Source organism: Equus przewalskii, chromosome 6 (assembly GCF_037783145.1).
Source record: "Equus przewalskii isolate Varuska chromosome 6, EquPr2, whole genome shotgun sequence".
In the NCBI taxonomy this organism is placed as follows: Eukaryota; Metazoa; Chordata; class Mammalia; order Perissodactyla; family Equidae; genus Equus; species Equus przewalskii.
The window spans coordinates 72,314,606-72,335,121 of record NC_091836.1 but is presented as its reverse complement, the minus strand read 5'-3'; the positions used below and the strand labels follow the sequence as shown (position 1 = coordinate 72,335,121).

Here is a 20,516-nt window from a genome sequence, read left to right as displayed (position 1 = left end):
CTGCTTTGAGACTCATGTTATCTACCTTCTCCTACTCCTCAGTGCTGTCTGAAGGTCTTTTAGATTCCCCCACAAACCAATGCATGCGAGTCTTTAACGCTGGTATCATAGAGACCTCAATGTCCCTGTGGAAAGTTAATTCTTCACCTTGTGCTCTTGATTCCATTTCCTCCTAATCTCACTCGCTCTCTCTATTCCATCTCAACATTATTATGAACCAAATCAGTAATCATAGTTGGGTAGTCATCTGGAGAGCAGAATGGTACCACTAAGATGATTACCAACCTAAACTATTAACAGAGCCCAGCAAACTTACACATTTGCTCAAATCAGCTCACTCTCCCGCTCCACCTAATTAAAGCTTCATATATACACTCTATTCAGACCTCCATCCTTGATTCCAGAACTCTCTCCTTACTCTTGTCAGAAAAGCTTGCCTCCTAAATCAGAATCAATCAGCTAGAAACCCACTCAAATTAAAGACTAAATTTAAAAACGTATCTGCATCTTTCCTACCCACTACTCTTTCCTTCTTGTTGGAGGAACAGTCTCTCCTGCGAAGGACTAATCCCTCCATTTGTTTTCCAGACACCATCTAAGAAAGACCAGCCTGAGCACTCACAACCATGGGTCAGCAAAGCATTATTTAGAGCTAAACTTTGCAGTATCTGTACTGTCTGGGAAAGCACAAGCTCAGAAATTAATCAATAGCTGTCCAGGTGTGGAGAACCCATTAAGATAAATAACCATATTAAAAGATATTCAACATCATCATATTTCATTAAGGAATTGCAAATTAAAACAACAATGAGGTTACCCATCTACTAGAATGGCTAAAATCCAATACCCTGACAACACCAAATGCTGGTAAGGATGTGGATCAACAGGACTCTTTGTTCATTGCTGATGGGAATGTAAAATGGTACAGCCACTTTCAAAAACAATTTGGCAGTTCCTTACAAAGTTAAACATACTCTTACCATATGATCCAGCAATCATGTTCCTTAGTATTTACCCAAAGGAGTTGAAAACTTACATCTATGCAGAAACCTGTACATGAATGTTTATAGAAGCTTTATTCATAATTGCCAAAACTTGGAAGCAACCAAAATGTCTTTGAACAGGTGAATGGATAAACAAACTCTGGCACATCCATACAATGAAATATCATTCAACAATAGAAAAAAATGTGATATCAATCACAAAAAGGCATGGAGGAACCTTGAATGCTTAATAGCAAGTTAAAGAAGGTAGTCTATAGAGGCTACATACCATGTGATTCCAACCTTATGATATTCTGGAAAAGGGAAAACTGCGGAGACAGTAAAACAATCAGTGGTATCCAGGAGTTCAGGGAGAGCAAGGAGGGATAAATAGGGGGCACATGGGGATTTATAGGGCATTGAAAATACTCCATGTGATACTATAATGGTGGATACATGTCATTAGACATTTCTCAAAACCCATAGAAGTGTACAACACGAAGAGTGTACCCTAATGTAAACTATGGGATTTTGTTAATAATAATGTATCAGTATTGGTTCATTAAATGTAGCAAATGTACCACACTAATGCAAGATGCTAATAATAGGGAAAATTCTCTGAGCAAGGGAGGATGGAAGGGGGAAGGATGTATATGGAAATTCTCTGTATTTTCCACTCAATTTTTCAATAAACCTAAAACTGCTCTAAAAAAATATCTATTAATTTTTTTAAATTCAATCTTTTTTGTTCATTTTTTTCTTTTGTTTCCCTTGCCTGAGGAAACATATCCAAAAGGATATTTCTAAGATCCATGTCAAAGATTGTACTGCCTATGTTTTCTTCTAGGAGTTTTATGGTTTCAGGCCTTACCTTCAAGTCTTTAATCCCTTTTGAATTAATTTTTGTGTATGGTATAAGATAATGGTCTACTTTCATTATTTTGCATGTCTGTCAAGTTTTCCCAACACCATTTGTTGAAGCCACTTTTTCCATTCCATGTTCTTCACCCCTTTGTCGAAAATTAGCTGTGCATAGATGTGTGGGTTTATTTCTGGGCTCTCAATTCTGTCCCATTGATCTTTGTGTCTGTTTTTCTGCCAGTACCATGCTGTTTTGATTACTATAGGTTTGTAGCATATTTTTAAATCAGGGAGTGTGATACCTCCAGCTTTGTTCTTTTTTCTCAGGATTGCTTTGGCTATTCAGGGTCTTTCATTGTTCCATATAAATTTTAGGATTCTTTGTTCTATTTCCATGAAAAATGTCATTGGGACTTTGATAGGGATTGCATTGAATCTGTAGATTGTTTTAGGAAGTATGGGCATTTTAACAGTGTTAATTAATTCTTCCAACCCATGAGCAAAGAATATCTTTCCATTTCTTTGTGTTTTCAATTTCTTTCAATGTTTTCTAGTTTTCAGTGTATAAATCTTTCACGTCTTTGGTTAAATTTCTCTCTAGATATTTTATTCTTTTTGTTGATATTGTAAATGGGATTGTATTCTTAATTTCTCTTTCTGCTGTTTTGTTTTTAGTGTATAAAAATGGAACTGATTTTTGTATGTTGATTTTGTACCCTGCAACTATACTGTATTCATTTATTATTTCTAATAGCTTTTTGTTGGATTCTTTAGGGTTTTTTATATATAAAATCATGTCATCTGCAAATTATTGACAGTTATATTTCTTCCTTTCCAATCTATATATGTTTTATTTCTTTTCCTTGCCTTATTGCTCTAGCTGGGATTTCCAATACTATGTTGAATAGGAGTGGAAGGGTGGGCATTCTTGTGTTGTTCTTGTTCTTAGAAGGATAGCTTTCAGGTTTTCACTGTTAAGTGTGATGTTGACTGTAGGTTTGTCATATATAGCCTTTATTATGTCAAGGTATTTCCTTTCATTATATTGAGATCTTTATCATAAATGGATGCTGAATTTTGTCAAGTGCTTCTCTGCATCTATTAAGACAATCATATAATTTTTATTAAAAAGCTTATGCACAGCAAAGGAAACCATCAACAAAACAAAAAGACAACCTTCTTATTGGGAGAAAATATTTTCAAATTATTCATTCTGTAAGAGGTTAATATCTAAAATTAAAAAGAACCCATAAAACTCAACAACAAAAAACCAACAACCCAAATTAAAAATGAGAAGAGTATCTGAACAGACATTTTTCCAAAAAAGATATACAGATGGCCCAAGGGAACATGAAAAGATGTTCGACATCACTAATTATTAGAGAAATGTAAATCAAAACCACAAGATATCAACTCAATCCCACCAGAAGGGCTATCATGAAAAAGACAAGAAATAACAAGTGTTGGAGAGAATGTGGAGAAAAGGGAACCCTCATAAAACTGCTGGTCAGAATGTAAACTGGTGTTAAATGTCTTGCAGTATAGACAGAAGATAGAATTTTTAAAAAGAACATCTTAAATTCGTAAGAAATGTAGCTGGACTACACTTATCAGTTAAAATTCGAAGATTATCAGCTATTATGGAAACAAAAAATCCAATTTTGTGTGGCTTAGAGGACATCAACCTAAACGATATTGGCACAAAATGCTTGGAAGTAAAGGATATGAACTGGTTTACTAAGAAAACACTAACCTGTAGAAAACTTTCACAGCTATATTCATATTTAACTAAAGAATAAACAAACAATCTCAAAATCGCCATGTTTAGGAGATGAACTCTTCCAGGGAAAAAAGTTATAAGAATCACAAGAAACTGGCAGATAATCACTGTGAGAAATTTAACTCCTTTCCCAATAATTGCAAAATAATTTTTAAATTTGCGTTATATAGAAGGTTTGAACAGTACAACTAACAAGCTTGTTTTACCTATTCCTTAACTCATACTACAGATTAGGAAATTTGCACCACTTTTTATTGCATGACAAACATCATATTTTATAATGTTGCAGAAAAAATATAACTATCACATGTGTGGAAAGATGTAATCATATAAAAACTGAAAAATATGCTAAAATTTAACAATTATGCCTCAGTTTTCTGATATTGGTGGTTGAAGTTTGTTTTCTTTACTTTGCCTGGCTTTGTTTATTATCATGTGTTCTTGAAAATTAAATATAAAAAAACTATACCATAAAATAACTAGAAGAAAATCTAAGAATAATAATCAAATCTTAAATTGAAGAAAATAGCCTAAGATTAAAACAGTAAAACTCACAAAGGAAAAGAATGATGAATTTGAAAATATTTTATATATTTCTTTAGGTAAAACAAAAGCCAGCCAAACCAACCAAAGAAAATTACAGAAATTATCATTTAAACAACCTGAGAAAATACCTTCAATAAATATTAATACCTTGGGGGATTTTATGTACTTCTCTGAGCCTCAAATTACATGTCTGTAAAATGGAAATAATGGAAACAATAACAAGTCTGATGTGAAGATTAAATAAGATAAGGTATGAAATAAGTTTTGCACAGGTTCAATAAATGATTGTTACTACTAATCCACAAAGAAATACAATATACAATAAGCACAATAAAAGTTGTCCAGTGTGTCTATTAACTAACTACATTCAAATTAAAGGATAATGAAAAAATGATTTTACCCTATCACACAGCAAATTTTTAAAAATAAAACTACTTACTAAATGCTAATAAGGGTGTAATAAATTTTGGCACTTTCATGTATTTCTGACAAGAGTGAAATTAATAATAACTGCTCTAGATGCAAATTTCCAATGTGCCAGAGGAACTCTGCTTGAGGCTAAAATCATGCAAAGATAAATGCACAAAAATCAGACAAATCTTATGCACAAAAGTTTCCCTAGCATAGCATTTATATTGTTAATGACTAGGAAAACATAAGTATTAAAAAATAAAAGGGAGCCTGCCTAGTGGTGCAGTGGTTAAATTTGCATGTTCTGCTTCAGTGGCCTGCGGTTTGCCGGTTCAGATCATGGGCGGGGACATGGCACCCCTTGGCACACCATGCTGTGGTAGGCGTCCCACATATAAGGCAGAGGAAGACGGGTACAGATGTTAGCTCAGGGTCAGTCTTCCTCAGTAAAAAAGAGGAGGATTGGCAGCAGATGTTAGCTCAGGACTAATCTTCCTCAAAAAAAAAATAATAATAAGTAAATAAAAGGATAAACACTACCTCAACTAGTGTAAAAAGAATTTTTTAATGCATGCTTCATTGATAAACAATTAAATGATATAATATATAGCCAATAAAAATATTATAGAATTCTAAATGTTTTGTCATGTAAAAATGGACACATTATGAGTCTATGTGATAATATTGAATACAGAAGCATGCATAAGCTGCGAATGTGTGTATTGTTATAGTTGTTAGAGTTATAGTTACGCATAAAATCTGGAAGATTATACACCAAAATGATAACAGTAAATTTCTCTACGTGGCGGGATTGTATGCAACTTTAATTTTCTTCTTATCATTGCTCTATGGAATACTTATATTTTAAAAAGTAAATGTCTTCAAAAGAAGCAGCATCAATATGGTATAATCTTGTAGAGGAAGAAGTACCTAATCTTAAGATGAGATGGTTACAATGACCTCACTGAGCAGGGGACACCAAGCTAGGCCTTGAAAGATGAATGATGGAAATTCATTTCAGAGGTCATTGCAGGCAAATGGATCACTTAGGAAAAACGTACCAAGACACTTAAAAACATGACTGAACATGGAGAAATTAGAGATATACAGTTCCTTGAGACTGAAGCACAGATTTCATGAAAGTGGTGTGGAAATCACTACTGGAAAGGAAGTCTGAATTTTTTCTGTACCATGTGGAGGGGGATGATCTTTGAGAAACAACTCCCAAAAAGTCAAAAGTTAGGAGTTAGCTCCCTTAATGGTGCCCATCATTCTGCCCGTCACACTTTGAGAAAGGAAGTGAAGGAATACAGGTTTTACATGGGTGTCCAGGGTTGTGGTGAAATGTCTAAGGGCTTGACATAGTTCAAAACAGAAAACTTAGTATTTATCTAAACAAGACTTAATATTACATTGACTATTCCCAAAGTTGAGTTGAATATTACAGAGTAGACATGGCTACTAGACAGCAACCTGTCATTCCCCAAATAATAAGCTGTAAGTATCTCCATCAACCCACAGGCACTACTTTCAGATGGATTAGAGAGGCAAGCCTCAAAGCCTCAGGTAAGTTACTCCAGAGGTCCATACTCAATGAGCCATTTTCCTAGTGCCTCGGTTCTACTTCTCTTGTTCACTGCTGACAAAGCACGTCTCATGGAGGACCAAAATTTCTGAGAAACCAGTCTCTGCCATCCCCAAAGTCATTTCTGCTTTGGAAACAGCATGTAAACCACTTGGTCCCGTATCTGTTTTGTCTTGACCCCATAAATGATGGGATTCAGCATAGGTGGAGCAAGCATGCTGACATTGGCCAGCAGGATATGGACGTGTGGTGGGATGTGGTGTCCAAACTGCTGAGTAAGAACTGAGAAGATCCCAGGCCCATAAAAGAGGATGATGACACAGACATGGGAGCCACATGTGTTGAGAGCTTTGTGGCGGGCATCTTTGGAGGGGATATGGAAGACAGCATGGAGAATCAGAACATAGGAAACAAAAATGAGGAAAATATCTAGCATCACTGTTGACATCAAGACAAAAAACCCATACCAGAGGTTTACTTGGATGTCATCACAGGCATATTTGGCCAAGCCAATGTGTTCACAGAATGTATGTGGAAGGATGTTATTTCTGCAGAAAGTCAGCCTCTTCAGAAGAAATATCATGGGAAAAATTGCACAATGTGCTCTTAAGAAAACAGCCACTCCAATTTTTCCTGTCAGAGAGTGGTGAGTATCATGGTGTACCTCAATGGGTAACATATTGCAATGTAGCGGTCAAATGCCATAACCAGCAAGATGCCTGACTCTGAAATGAAGGAGGAGTGCTGAAAGTAGAGCTGGGCAATGCAGCTATTAAGAGAGATTTCCCTATCATTGCACCAGAAAATGGCCAATGCCTTAGGTTCTGTGGTTGTGACAAAGACAATGTCAACTCCTGCCAGCATACAGAGGAAAAGATACATAGGTTCATGGAGGCTGCTTTTGATAAGGATAATGAAGATGAGCAGACTATTTCCAAGCAGGGTAAAGACATAGGACATGAAGATGGGGATGGAAATCCACATGTGTAGGTCTCCTTGGCCTGGAATGCCCAGCAGATAGAAGACTAGGTGGTTAACACCAGTGTGGTTGAAGCTAGCCACTCCTGAGGCAGGCTGACGTGGACTTTAATTTCACCTAATAGAGACAAAGAGAAATACAGATTATATATAAGTGTTTCCTTGAGTTTTGTGATTAAATATATCGAATTAAATGCCTGTATTTACCACTGTTTCCTCCTAATACCCTGCTAAAATGTCAGTAAAATAACAAAAATATTATAAACAGAAAGCAGAAGAGGAGATTATAGCAGAGAAGAAATGGCAACATCTTGAAAGCTTAAAAGCAGATGGAGGACTTTTGACGAAGCAGATGGAATAAAACTAAAAGCTTCTAATTGAAAACAAGAATCAAGGTGATATTCATTGCAGAATCCAGATAGTCTCAAGAATTAGAGGTATAAGTTACTTCTCTAAATAAGGATAAGGATGGGATTTTTAGAAAAGGATTATTGGTTGAAAATCCATATAAAGAGCAGTTAGATTCCTGCATCCTCTTTCCCAAGCTGTCTATCCAGGCGCCACTTTCCTTACCCAGAAGAATACTGGAGGATTACTCTCTGGTGAGGTTAAGCCTAGAAAATTCTGGAGACTCTAGGAATGGCTGGGGCAAGGGGACTATACTAAAAGCAAGGGATTAAATGAAAGGCTACATATTGAACAAAATGAAACCCCAGTGAACTTCTACTTTTGTCTAGTAATGCTGGCTCACATAACCCTGTATCCAGATCTTCCAATTCATTCCAGCTGATGAAGCAGGCACTAAAAAGTGACCAGAGGTTCCATGTGTAGGCATGGGATTTGTTTAAGGAGAGACTTCCTGTCGAATTACTTCAGTCCAGAATTTTACAGCAAAATAAGTCAAAAATTTCTAAGAGTGGAAAAAGCTATATAAGACCTTCAGAGACCTCAAAAGATTTACCTTCCATTAACCCTTTCACAGGAAACTACTGGAAGATAAGCACCACAAAAATGAGGAAATGACCCAAAAATAGAGAGACATAGACCCCAACAAAGCAGCTAAAACAAAGTGATGCAATACAGGAGAGAGTACAGATGGGAGGGAGGGAGGGAATTCCTTCAACGACAGTGAAGGGTGACGAGGTGAAGAGTCCTAGTGTATCCTGAGTCTAGACTGGATCAAGGACATAGAGGACACCTAAAGGAAATTCTCAAAGGAAAAAAGGAAAAGCTTGTTTTAAGATGTAATTTATATTTCTGGTGGAAAGTAAGGCACATAACTAAGCAAACAAAAAAAATAGACAATTACTTCAGGAAAGAGAAAAATTTGAACAAAAAAAGAAATGTGATCATATGTCACTGTATAACTCAGTTATTGTAATCATAGTAATGTAAACATAAATATGCATCTTAAAATCATGATATGACTCTATGTATTAACCCAGTCAAGCAAAGAGAAGGTTGTGTGTGTCTGAATGTGGGAGTGGGGTGGATTTACTTGTAGGAAAGCTAAATGCCCACCTTCCATACAAGAAAGTCACTGAGTGACATATAAAATAATGATATAAAATATATATAAATCAAGAAATAACAATGTAAACATGCTGATTATCTATATCGAGTTAAATACCAAAAAAACAGCTATAAGTGTTAAAATGATTGTTTCGGAGGAGCCAGAATCAGAGGTGGGATGGAGCAGGGAACCTTTATTTTTATTGTAAGCCTGGTAGGACTTTTGAGCGTTTTTTAACTATTTATATGTATAATATTCACAAAAACAAAATTAAAAACAAGTTATCTTAGTAAAGTACCTAGCTCTTCACCTAAAATAAATTTGCAGCTCATAACTATAAGGTCCCTTCTCGCTCTCTCCCTCTTTCTCCCTCCCTCTCTCTTTCTCCATTTTAATTTCTGGAGCCAAAATATCCTTCTTCTCTTTAGGCACCAGATTACTTCCTTAGAGAACACAGACTGGCTCAACTGAACTGCCTCCTCTCTCTTGAGAAGAATGTCTAGGAAAGCTGGCATTGGAGCAGGCATAGACGGTCTGATGGAGATGTTTCCTGCAATGGACAATTGCTTCCTTTTTATTTCATGGTCACACAGATGCTGAAGAAAATACGCTTTTCCAAGGAATGTCATATTCCTAGAGGAAATGGAAAATTGGCACCAAAAAGAATGAGGGCACAGTGTGTGTGCCATAGACCTAATGACAAAAGAACAGGTGAAGGCAAGAAGAATACAGCCAGAGATCAAACACGATCACAATTTGGATGGAAAACAGCCTTCAGAAGCTGATGGAGGCTTTGAGAAAAGGAACAGCCATGGAGACTTGTTTTGGTTGAATCCATAGGGTAAAGTCGAGGAGTTGGGGAATGGCCTTTGGAAACAGTTGCCTAGAACAACTGCTCATTGAATTCTATTTTGCCTGAAACGAATCTACTGCATGCCTCCTTCCTAAAGAAGTTTTCTAAACCTGCCCCAGACATCTCCCTGCTTTGTGCTCCTGAGCACTTTCCTTATCCCTCTCACGTGGAACTACTTAGACCCTGCCAAGTGTAGCAGTGTTTTGCCTACCTGATCCATCTCCCCTAAGTGACAATTTTCTAAATATAAAAAACATATCTCACTAATCAGAATCTACGTTCTTATCTATCAAGCATCTCTAACAAGCTGTGAATTCTTGGATAGATGGGCCATGTCATTTCATCAATGTGTGCCTACAGCATAGCACAGAAGGAAAGGCAAACAGGAGGGTGAGAGGGAAGGAAGGCCAGTGAAAGAGCAAATTTAAGATCAATGGCCAAAACAAGGCTTTCCTTTGAGTACTCAGCTTCCTAAATCCAAATGAGATTTAAAACGTCCTCTGAGAACCTACCATCTATTTCTGCCCCATCATCCCAAATGTTAGCCATTAGTCTCCTCTACAGTCTGTTCACAAGACTCCAATCAAAGATACTGATATTCCAACGTTCCAAATTAGGTCCATTACCTTGAGCCTGTGAGGAATTCTAATATCTAGCTCTACTCTCCCCTACTCCTAGAATCTTACCTCACATATGATAAAATCAGTCCTCAACTTCAGACCAAGTCTTTTGAAGCAGAAATGGAATCAGTGACTGGTGGAAACTTAGAGAGTTGAAGATTAGACTACAGAAGTGATTATTTTCATGAGTTCTCAGGAGGTCACTTATATTCCACGGCCCCATTGCCCTTGGGTTTGGACTCTACCAACTTGCCCACAGTCCCACATGGGCCAAGTCATTAAGCCTACTTCCTACTACCTTTTTGTCTTGACACCTTGACAAGCTGTCTTTACTCTGACAGCTCCCCAGTTATTTGATCTCTATCTTCAAATTTTGTGTGTGCATATTTGTGGCTTTCCATACTGTAAGGCTGTCACTCCTAACCTCATATTCCCTCCCGAGAAATCCCTGTGCCTTTTTCAAGAAGTATTACACCTACTTTAATCAACACTCTCCATTACTTAAAACAGGCATCCATTTATTTAATTGGCATCTATTCTTAGAAAATATTTCTCTATACATTATATCCAGGGTTTTTCAGCTGTACTTGGTAAGAGGAATAGGGAGAAATGAATTTACTCCATCTTGTCTGGAACTGAAAGTCCAATTTTTCTTTTAATTGGGTTGGTTGTTTTCTTATTAAGTTTTGAGAGTTCTTTATGTTTCCTGAATATAACTCCTTTATCAATAATTTGCTTTGCAAATGTTTTTCCCAGTCCAGGGCCCATCTTTTTATTCTCTTAACAATATATTTTAAGCAGTAAACATTTTAACTTTGATGAAGTCTTTTTTTTTGCCTGTGTATTGCTCTAGTAAATGTGTTGAAATTTATCTACTAAATTGCCTTTGAAACTTGACAAAAAACCATTTTTCCATATAAATGTGAACTCTATTCTCTTCTATTGACTTATTTATCTTTTTTAACCCAATGACACACTGTCTTGATTATTGTAGCTTAATAACGTCTTTAATCAGTTAGTGTTAGTCTTCTAAATTTATTCTTCTTTTTCAAAGTTGTTTTGGCTGTTATAGGTACTTTGTTCTTCCATACAAATTTTAGAATCAGCTTTTCATTTTTAAGAAAAGTCTTATAGGTTGATTGATATTGCATTGAATCTATAGATCATTTGGGGGAGAAATGAGATCCCAACAATCTTGAGTCTTGCCACCTATGAACATAACATGTCACTCCATTTACTTACATTTTCTTTAGTTATCTCAGCAACGTTTTACAGTTTTCTTTGTATAAGTCTCATTCTTGATATTGGTATTTTGTGTTTTTTGTTTTTCAGACAAATTTTGTCAGATTTATCTCTAAGTATTTAAAAAGTTTTTGCAAATTTTTGTGTAAATGTATTGTTTAATTTCAATTTCTGATCTTTTTCTAATACCAAAAACTACAGTTGTTTTTCGTATATGTATTGATCTTGTATCCTGCAGCCTCACTAAATTTAATTCTTAGTTCTAATATTTTTTCTCCTAAATTCTGTCAAATTTTCTACTAGATTTCTACTGTCTATAATTTTCTAATAGATTATCATATCTTTGACAAATAAAGATAATTATAGTTCTTCTTTTCCAGTATGGATGCCTTTTAGTTGTGTCTTGCTTTATTGCTCTGGCTAGAGCTTTCAGGGAAATGTTAAAAAGCAGTGAGGGTATCCATGCTTATCTTGTTCTTCATCTCAAGGAAAAAAGTATTCGACCTTAAGCCATTTATTATGATGCTAATTATAATTTTTATTAGATGTCTTTAGTCAGGTTGGAAAAGTTCCCTCCATTTCTAGTCTGCTAAGAGTTTTTAACATGAATCAATGCTAGATCTTTGTCAAATGCTTTTTCTGTGTCAACTGAGAGCTTCATATGATTTTTCTTTATTTTGTCAAAATGGTGAGTTACACTGATTGATTATCAAATGTTAAAAGAAAAACTGAATTCCTGGGTTAAACTCCACTTGCTCATGAACATTTTTATATCAGTTAAATTTGATTTTCTAATATTATGTTTAGAATTTTTGCATCTATGTTCATGAAAGTTATCAATCCATGGTTTTCTTTTCATGCAATATGTCTGTCTCATTTTGGTATCAGAGTTAGGCTGGTTTCGTAGAACGAAGTGAGAATTAGTCCCTCTTCTTCAATTCTCTGGAAGAGTTTGTATAAAATTAGCATTATTTCTCCCATAAATGTTTGGTGGGATGCAGCAGTTAATGGATCTGTGCCTGGAGTCTTCCTTGTAGGTAACATTTTAAGTAAAAGTTCAATTTACTTAATAAATATGGGGCTATGCAGAATATCCATTTCTTCTTGAGTTTTAGTAATTTGTGTTTTTCAAGGAATTTGTCCATTTCATCTAAGTTGTCAAATTTATTGTCATAAAGTTGTTCATAAAAACCCCTTGTTATCCTTTTTTAAATATCTCTAGAATCTGCCGTGATGTCACCTCTCTCACTCCTGGTATTGCCTATTTGTGTCTTCTGTCTACTTTCCCTAATATGTCTGGCTAGATTGAATCTCAAACAGGGATGCTTTGTGCCTTTTGGGGGACATTTGGCAATGTCTAGAGACATTTTTGGTTGTCCTAACTGGGCAGGGTGCAAGGGATACTACTGTCGTCTAGTCAGTAGAAGTGAAAGATGCTACTAAATATCTTACAATATTCAAGGAAGCCCCTCAAACAATTATCCAGCTCAGAAGTCAATAGGGCAAAGAGTGAGAAAACATGAAGTAAAACTTTATTGATTTTATTGATTTCTCAAATAACCAGCTTTTGGTTTCACTCATTTTTCTCTATTATATGATCCCATTTATATGACATGGCCAGACCAGGCAAATCTATAGTGATAGAAAGTAGACTAGTCATTTCTTAGGGCTAGGATTGATAGATGCATAGGGGGTTATATATAGCTGAAAGGAATGAGGTTTATTTTTACGGTAAGGAAAATGTGCCAAAGTTGATTATGGTGATGACTGCACATGTCTGTGAATATGTAGAAATTATTGAATTGTACATTTTAAATAGGTGAATTGTATGCTATGTTAATTATATCTCCACAAAGCTGTTTTTAAAAATAAGAAAACAACGACTGAAAATCTGATTGAAAAATGGGCAGGGGCCAGCCCTGTGGCAGAGTCATTAAGTTCATGCACTCCGCTTTGGCAGCCCAGGGTGTCACCGGTTTGGATCCTGGGCATGAACATGGCACTGCTTATCAGGCCATGCTGAGGCAGCGTCCCACATAGCACAACCAGAGGCACTCACGACTAGAATATACAACTATGTACTGGGGGGTTTTGAGGAGAAGAAGAATAAGAAAAGGGAAAAAAAGATTGGCAACAGATGTTAGCTCAGGTGCCAATCTTTAAAAAAAAAAAGTGGGTAAAAGGCAATTCACAAAAAATTATGCAAAATAAACATAAAACATATGACTAGATGTTATGTCTTTATTTTCCTCAAAATGATCTCTCCCCAAATGCTATCTTATCATTCATTTGTCCAGCTTAAACTTCTTTAAATGGCTGCTGGTCTCCAAAAGGGCAAAAATGAGAGCTGCAAGTCCTCTTAAAGCATATGCCCTGAAATTCACACATCACTTTAACCTTATTCTGTTAGTCAAAGAAAGTCATAAGACCATCCAAGACTCAAGAGGATTGTTAATGGACTGCATCTCATGATGTGGGAAAAGGCATGTGTTCAACAGAGGGAAGAATTATTGTTAGCCATGTTTGCGGATAGTGAACTACATTTGACAAACTCAGAATGACAAATTTTCAAAATATTGACAGCATATTCGGCTGGTAAGATTGTGAGGAAAAAGTCATTCTCATCTATTGTTTGAAGTAATAAAAAAATGGTAAGACCTCTATAGAGAGACTCTTTCAACATCTAACAAAACCAAAAATGTATTTATCCTTCACCAAAGTAATTTTACTTCTATAAACTAAACTGACATTAAACATCTCAAAGTGCAAAGATATGTATATACCAGTTTCTTCATTGTAAGGTAGTATAATTGCAAAATATTGGAAACAACCTAAAAGCCCATACATGAGAGACTATTTGAATAAACTGTGGCATATATATGTAATAGCATAGTATACAAGTGTAAAATAATGAGGAAGATTTCTATGGACACTTATAGAGCATTAAATGAAAAAGAAAAGTGTTAAATAGTACACATTTATCTTCAAATCATTGCCCACTGTTAATGAAGTTGTCACAAATACAATTATCCATAAATCTTTTTCTGTGTTCTATGTTCTTTTTTCATGTAAGCTAGGATCTTGAACTTTTTTAAATTTATGTTTGATTGTTTCCTGGACAGGTTGAATACATACAAATGTTAATAAAATACACATTATAAGTACCAGAATTGTTTATGTTTGCACACTAGACTGAAAATAATTAAATGGAAATTTGTTAAATTAGGATATAATTGTGAATTAAATTAAAATTTAAATAATAAATTTCGATTTTGAGAAATTCCTCCATAAATCATTTTTTCAAGAAAAATGATGACTTTACTTCCATAGATGGAAACACATAATCATAGTGCCCGTGGCAATGTGTAGCTATCAAAAAAATTCAACAAGAAAAAAAGGGGTGATGTCAGCATCATGGCAGAGTGACTTATTCCTTTTGTCTCTCCCCTATAAGTTACAACCAATCAGACATCCATGGACCAACAGAGGATTCCCTACACAGCACACAGGTTGCATAAGAGATCCATGCATTTTACATCTGAAGGTGGGAGGACTGGACCTCCATGAGGCAACAGAACTAGGGGAGCAGTCCTCTCCCCCTCCCCCAGCAGCCTGATCCAGGATAAGGCACACACACCAGTGAGTGGTCACTTCAGAAGCAGAGGCACCAGGAACTGCAGCTCACGCAACTGTGAGTGATGTGGCAGGAGCAGAAAAAATAGATGTGGCTTGCTCCATGCCCATATCCCAGAGGATCCAGCATGAGCCACCCCACATCCCCCAGCAGTGGCCAGGTCTTTCCAATACTGGAGACAGTTTACAAAACTCAGATTTTCATAGCAGGGGTGGGGAACCCTGACCTGATTTTTCAAAACACACTGGCTCGCACCAGAGACCAGAGGCTGCAGGAGCAAGCAGCAGCAACAATTGTTCCCTGTTTGGCTCCTGTACCCTGACCCTGGATGGCGGCAGGTGGAACCCGTGACCAAAAACTTCAGGAACCACAGCAGAATCAGTGACCCAATTCCCAGTGGTGGCATCTGTGACACCAGCTCCACCAGCAGTAGGAGCTGCATACAAGTCCTCAGGCTCCCAGTAGCAACAGCAACACCTGTGAACTCAGAACCCCTGGCAGCAGTGAGGCCAGCACCTCCAGACAACCCAAGAGCAGCAGCACGGGTGGTGCATGGGGCAGTAGCACTCAAGCCAGTGGAGAGCCTGCAGAGAACCAGTGGGGGAACCTGAGACCCAGGTGACGCTGGAAGCAGCCAAGAATACTCTGACCAGCAAAAATTATCCTTCTGACATGACAGAGAAATAAAAGCTTTCCCAGACAAACAAAAGCTGAGGGAGATCATCACCACTAGACCTGCTTTACAAGGAATGGTGAAAGGAGCCCTCCTACCTGAAACAAAAAGGCAAAGGTTTACAAAGCTTTGAGCAAGGACATAAATAGACAGAACCAGAAAATTGCAGCTCTATATCAGACTAGGTTAGTAAATACTTAATTATAACATAAAGAATAAAGGGAAAGAAGCCACAAAATTGACTACAACCACTTCAATTTGGTCACAAACTCACAACACTAAAAAGAATAATTTGGGGCAGCAAAAATATAGAAGGGGGAGAGGAAAAGGATGGAACCTGCATAGGTTAGTGGAGATAAAAGGCTAACAGCAAAAGGTCTACCTCATGTATGAGATCTTTTATACAAACCTCATGGTAACCACAAAACAAAAAATCAGTCACAAACCATAAATAAAGAGAAAACAGTAAAGCATCGCAGAAAACCATGAAACTGAAATGGAAAACATAAGTACAAGGAAAATGAAACAATACAAATTTAGAACAACTAGAAAACAAGATAAAATGGCAGTATTAAGTCTTCATATATCAATAATCACTCTAAATGTAAACGGATTGAATTAACCAATCAAAAGACACAGAGTGGCCAGATGGATTAAAAAACAAGACCTAACAATATGCTGCCTCCAGGAGACCCCTCTCAGCTGCAAAGACAAACATAGGCTCAGAGTGAAGGGATGGAAGATGACACTCCAGCAAATAACAACCAAAAAAAGTGAGTGTAGCCATACTTATATTAGACAAAACAGACGTCAAGACAAAAAAGATAACAAGAGACAAAGATGGACTTATATAATGATAAAAGAAACATTCCACCAAGAAGACACAACACTTACTAATATATATGAACCTCACACAGGAGCACCAAAGTATATGAGGCAACTATTAACAGACCTAAAGGGAGAAATTGACAGCAACACAATAATAGTAGGGGACTTTAACACCCCACTTACATCAAAGGACAAATCATCCAGACTGAAAGTAAACAAGGAAACAATGGCCTTAAATGAAATACTAGACTAGATGGACTTTATAGATATATATGGAGGACATTCCATCCAAAAACAGCAGAATACACATCCTTCTCAAGTGCCCATGGAACACTCTCAAAGATAGACCATATGTTGGGAAACAAAGCAAGCCTCAGTAAATTTAAGAAGATTGAAGTCATATGAAGCATCTTTTCTGACCACGGTGCTATGAAACTGGAAATCAAATATAAGACAAAAACCAGAAAAGTCATAAATATGTGGAGACCAAACAACAAGCTACTGAACAACTACTGGATCAGTAAAGAAATGCAAAGAGAAATCAAAAAATGTCTAAAGAGAACATCTAACCCTCTAAAATCCAAAGAGAAATCAAAAAAATGAAAATGAAAACACAACATACAAAAACTTATGGGATGCAGCAAAAGCAGTACTAAGAGGTAAGTTTACAGCAATACAGGCCTACTTTAAAAAACAAGAAAAATCTCAAATAAACAATCTTACACTATACTTAAAAGAATTGGAAAAAGAAGAACAAACAAAGTACAAAGTCAGTTGAAGGAAGTAAATCATAAAAAATCAGAGCAGAAAAAAAGACGTAAAAACCAATAGAAAGGATCAATGAAAATAAGAGCTGCTTCTTTGACAAGATAAACAAAATTGACAAGCCCTTAGCCAGATTCACTAAGAAAAAAAGAAAGAAGACTCAAATAAAATCAGAACTGCAAGAGGGGAAATTGCAATAGACACCACAGAAATACAAAGGATTATAAGAGAATACTATGAAAAGCTACTTGCCAACAAATTGGATAACCTAGAAGAAATGGATAAATTCTTAGAAGTATACATCCCCCCGAGACTGAATCAAGAAGAAATGGAGAATCTGAATAGACCAATCACAAGCAAAGAGATTGAAACAGTAATCAAAAGCCTCCCAAAAAACAAAAGTCCAGGCCAGATGGCTTCTCTGGTTAATTCTACCAAATATTCAAAGAAAATTTAATACCTTCCTTCTTAAAAAATTTTCTTTTTCCAAAACTTGACGAAGACAGGATGCTTCCTAACTCATTTTATGAGGCCAACATTGCCCTGATACCAAAACCAGAAAAGGACAACACAAAAAAGGAAAATTACAGGCCAGAATCACTGATGAACATAGATGCAAAAATCCTCAACAAAGTATTAGCTAATAAAATACAACAATACATTAAAAGGATCGTACACCAAGATCAAGCCAGATTTATTCCAGGGATGCAGAGATAGTTCAATATTCACAAATCAATCAATGTGATACACCACATTAACAAAATGAGAAATAAAAATCCAGTGACCATCTCAATAGATGCAGAGAAAGCATTTGACAAGATCCAACATCCATTTATGACAAAAACTCTGAATAAAATTGGTGTAGAAGGAAAGTACTGCAACAGAATAAAGGGCATATATGAAAAACCCACAGCCAACATCATAATCAATGGTGAAAAATTGAAGGCTGTTCTTTGGAGAACAGGAACAAGACAAGGATGCCCACTCTCACCACTCTTATTTAACGTAGTACCAGATGTTTTAGCCAGTGCAATTAGGCAAGAAAATGTAATGAATGGGATCCAAATTGGAAAGGAAGAAGTGAAATTCTCACTATTTGCAGATAACATGATTCTATATATATAAAGCCCTAAAGAATTCAACAAAAAAACTATTTGAAATAATTAACAGAAACAGTAAAGTTACATGGTACAAAATCAACATACAAAAATCAGTTGCATTCCTATACACTAATAATGAACTAACAAAAAGAGAAATCAAGAATACAATCCCACTAACAATCACAACAAAAAGAATAAATACCTAGGAATAAATTTAATCAAGGAGGTGAAAAATCTCTACACTGAAAACAATGACACATTATTGAAAGAAATCAAAGAAGACACAAAGAAATGGAAAGATATTCCATGCTCATGGATTGGAAAAACAAACATAGTTAAAATGTCTATATTACCTAAGGCAATCTACAGATTCAATGCAATCCCTATCAAAGTCCCAGTGACATTCTTCACAGAAATAGAACAAAAAAATCCTAAAATTTATATGGAACAAAAAAAGACCCTGAACTGCCAAAGCAATCTTGAGAAAAAAGAACAAAGTTGGAGGTATCACATTTCCTGAATTCAAAATATACTACAAAGCTACAGTCATCAAAACAGCATGGTACTGGCACAAAAACAGACACATGGATCAGTGATACAGAATTGAGAACCCAGAAATAAAACCACACATCTATGGACAAAGAAGCCAAAAACATACAATAAAGGAAGGAAAGTCTCTTCAATAAACAATGTTGGGAAAACTGGACAGCCACATGCAAAAGAATGGACATAGGCCATTATCTTACATCATGCACAAAAATTAACTCAAAATGGACTTGCATGTAAGACCTGAAACCATAAAACTCCTAGAAGAAAACATAGGCAGTATGTTCTTTGACGTTGGTCTTAGCAGCATCTTTTCAAATACCACGTCTACTCAGGAAAGAGAAACAAAAGAGAAAATAAAGAAATGGGACTACATCAGACTAAAAAGCTTCTTAGTGGGAAAGAAAACCATCAGCATAACAAAAAGACAAAACACCAATGAGAGAAAATATTTGCAAACCATATATTCAACGAGGGGTTAATTTCCAAAATATATAAAGAACTTGTACAACTCAACAACAAAACAATGAACAACCCAATCAAAAAGTGGGCAGAGGATATGAACAGACATTTTTCTAAAGAAGATATACAGATGGCCAACAGACACATGAAAGGTTGTTGAACATCACTAATCATTAGAGAAATGCAAATCAAAACTACAGTGAGATATCACCTTACACCTGTCAAAACAGCTATAAACAAGACAAGAAATAACAAGTGTTGGAGAAGATGTGGAGAAAAGGGAACCCTCATACACTGCTGCAGGGAATGCAAACTAGTGCAGCCACTACGGAAAACAGTATGGAATTTTCTCAAAAAATTAGAAATACCATATGATGCAGCTATGCCACTTTTGGGTATTTATCCAAAGAACATGAAATCAATAATTCAAAAAGATACATGCACCCATATGTTCACTGCAGCATTATTCACAATAGCCAAGACATGGAAGCAACCCACATGCCCATCAAATGATGAATGGATAAGGAAGATGTGGAATACTACTTAGCCATAAAAAAGACAAAATCGTGCCATTTGCAACAACATGGATGGAACTTGAGGGTATTACGCTAAGTGAAATGAGTCTGACAAAGAAAGACAAATACCCTATGATTTAAGTCATATGTGGAAGACAAATAAACAAACACACAGATAAAAACAGATTAGTGGTTACCAGAGGGGAAGGGGCTAGAAGGCCAAAGGGATAAAGGGACACATATGTATGGTGACAAATAAAAACTAGACTATTGGTGATGAACACAATGCAGTCTACAGAGAAACTGAACTATAGTAATGTACATTGAAATTTACACAATGTTGTTAGCCGATATGACCTCAATAAAATAATTTTTTAAAAAATAGAAGCCCCATAAAAACTGAACCAAGAGAACTAACTCCAGTTTTGAAAGTGCTCCCACAGGGCACACTTTTATTGAGAATTAGAGGTTCAGATAATTTAATCACCTGATTGGTCTCATGATTAGATTAGGTTCTCTGGTGGGAGTATGTTGTCAAAAATCCAATCAATCAAGACATCCCAGAAGTATCCTCTCACTCTGAAAAGGTGATTCAAGATAAACCTGGCTTCTGTTCTTTGA

At 36.1% G+C, this 20,516-nt stretch overlaps 1 pseudogene; it reads right to left on the bottom strand.

Annotated features, from left to right (window-relative positions):
- Positions 1 to 6,284: 6,284 nt before the first annotated feature.
- On the bottom strand, positions 6,285 to 16,093 carry LOC103553750 (olfactory receptor 52B4-like; annotated as a pseudogene).
- Between the last annotated feature and the right edge of the window lie 4,423 nt (positions 16,094 to 20,516).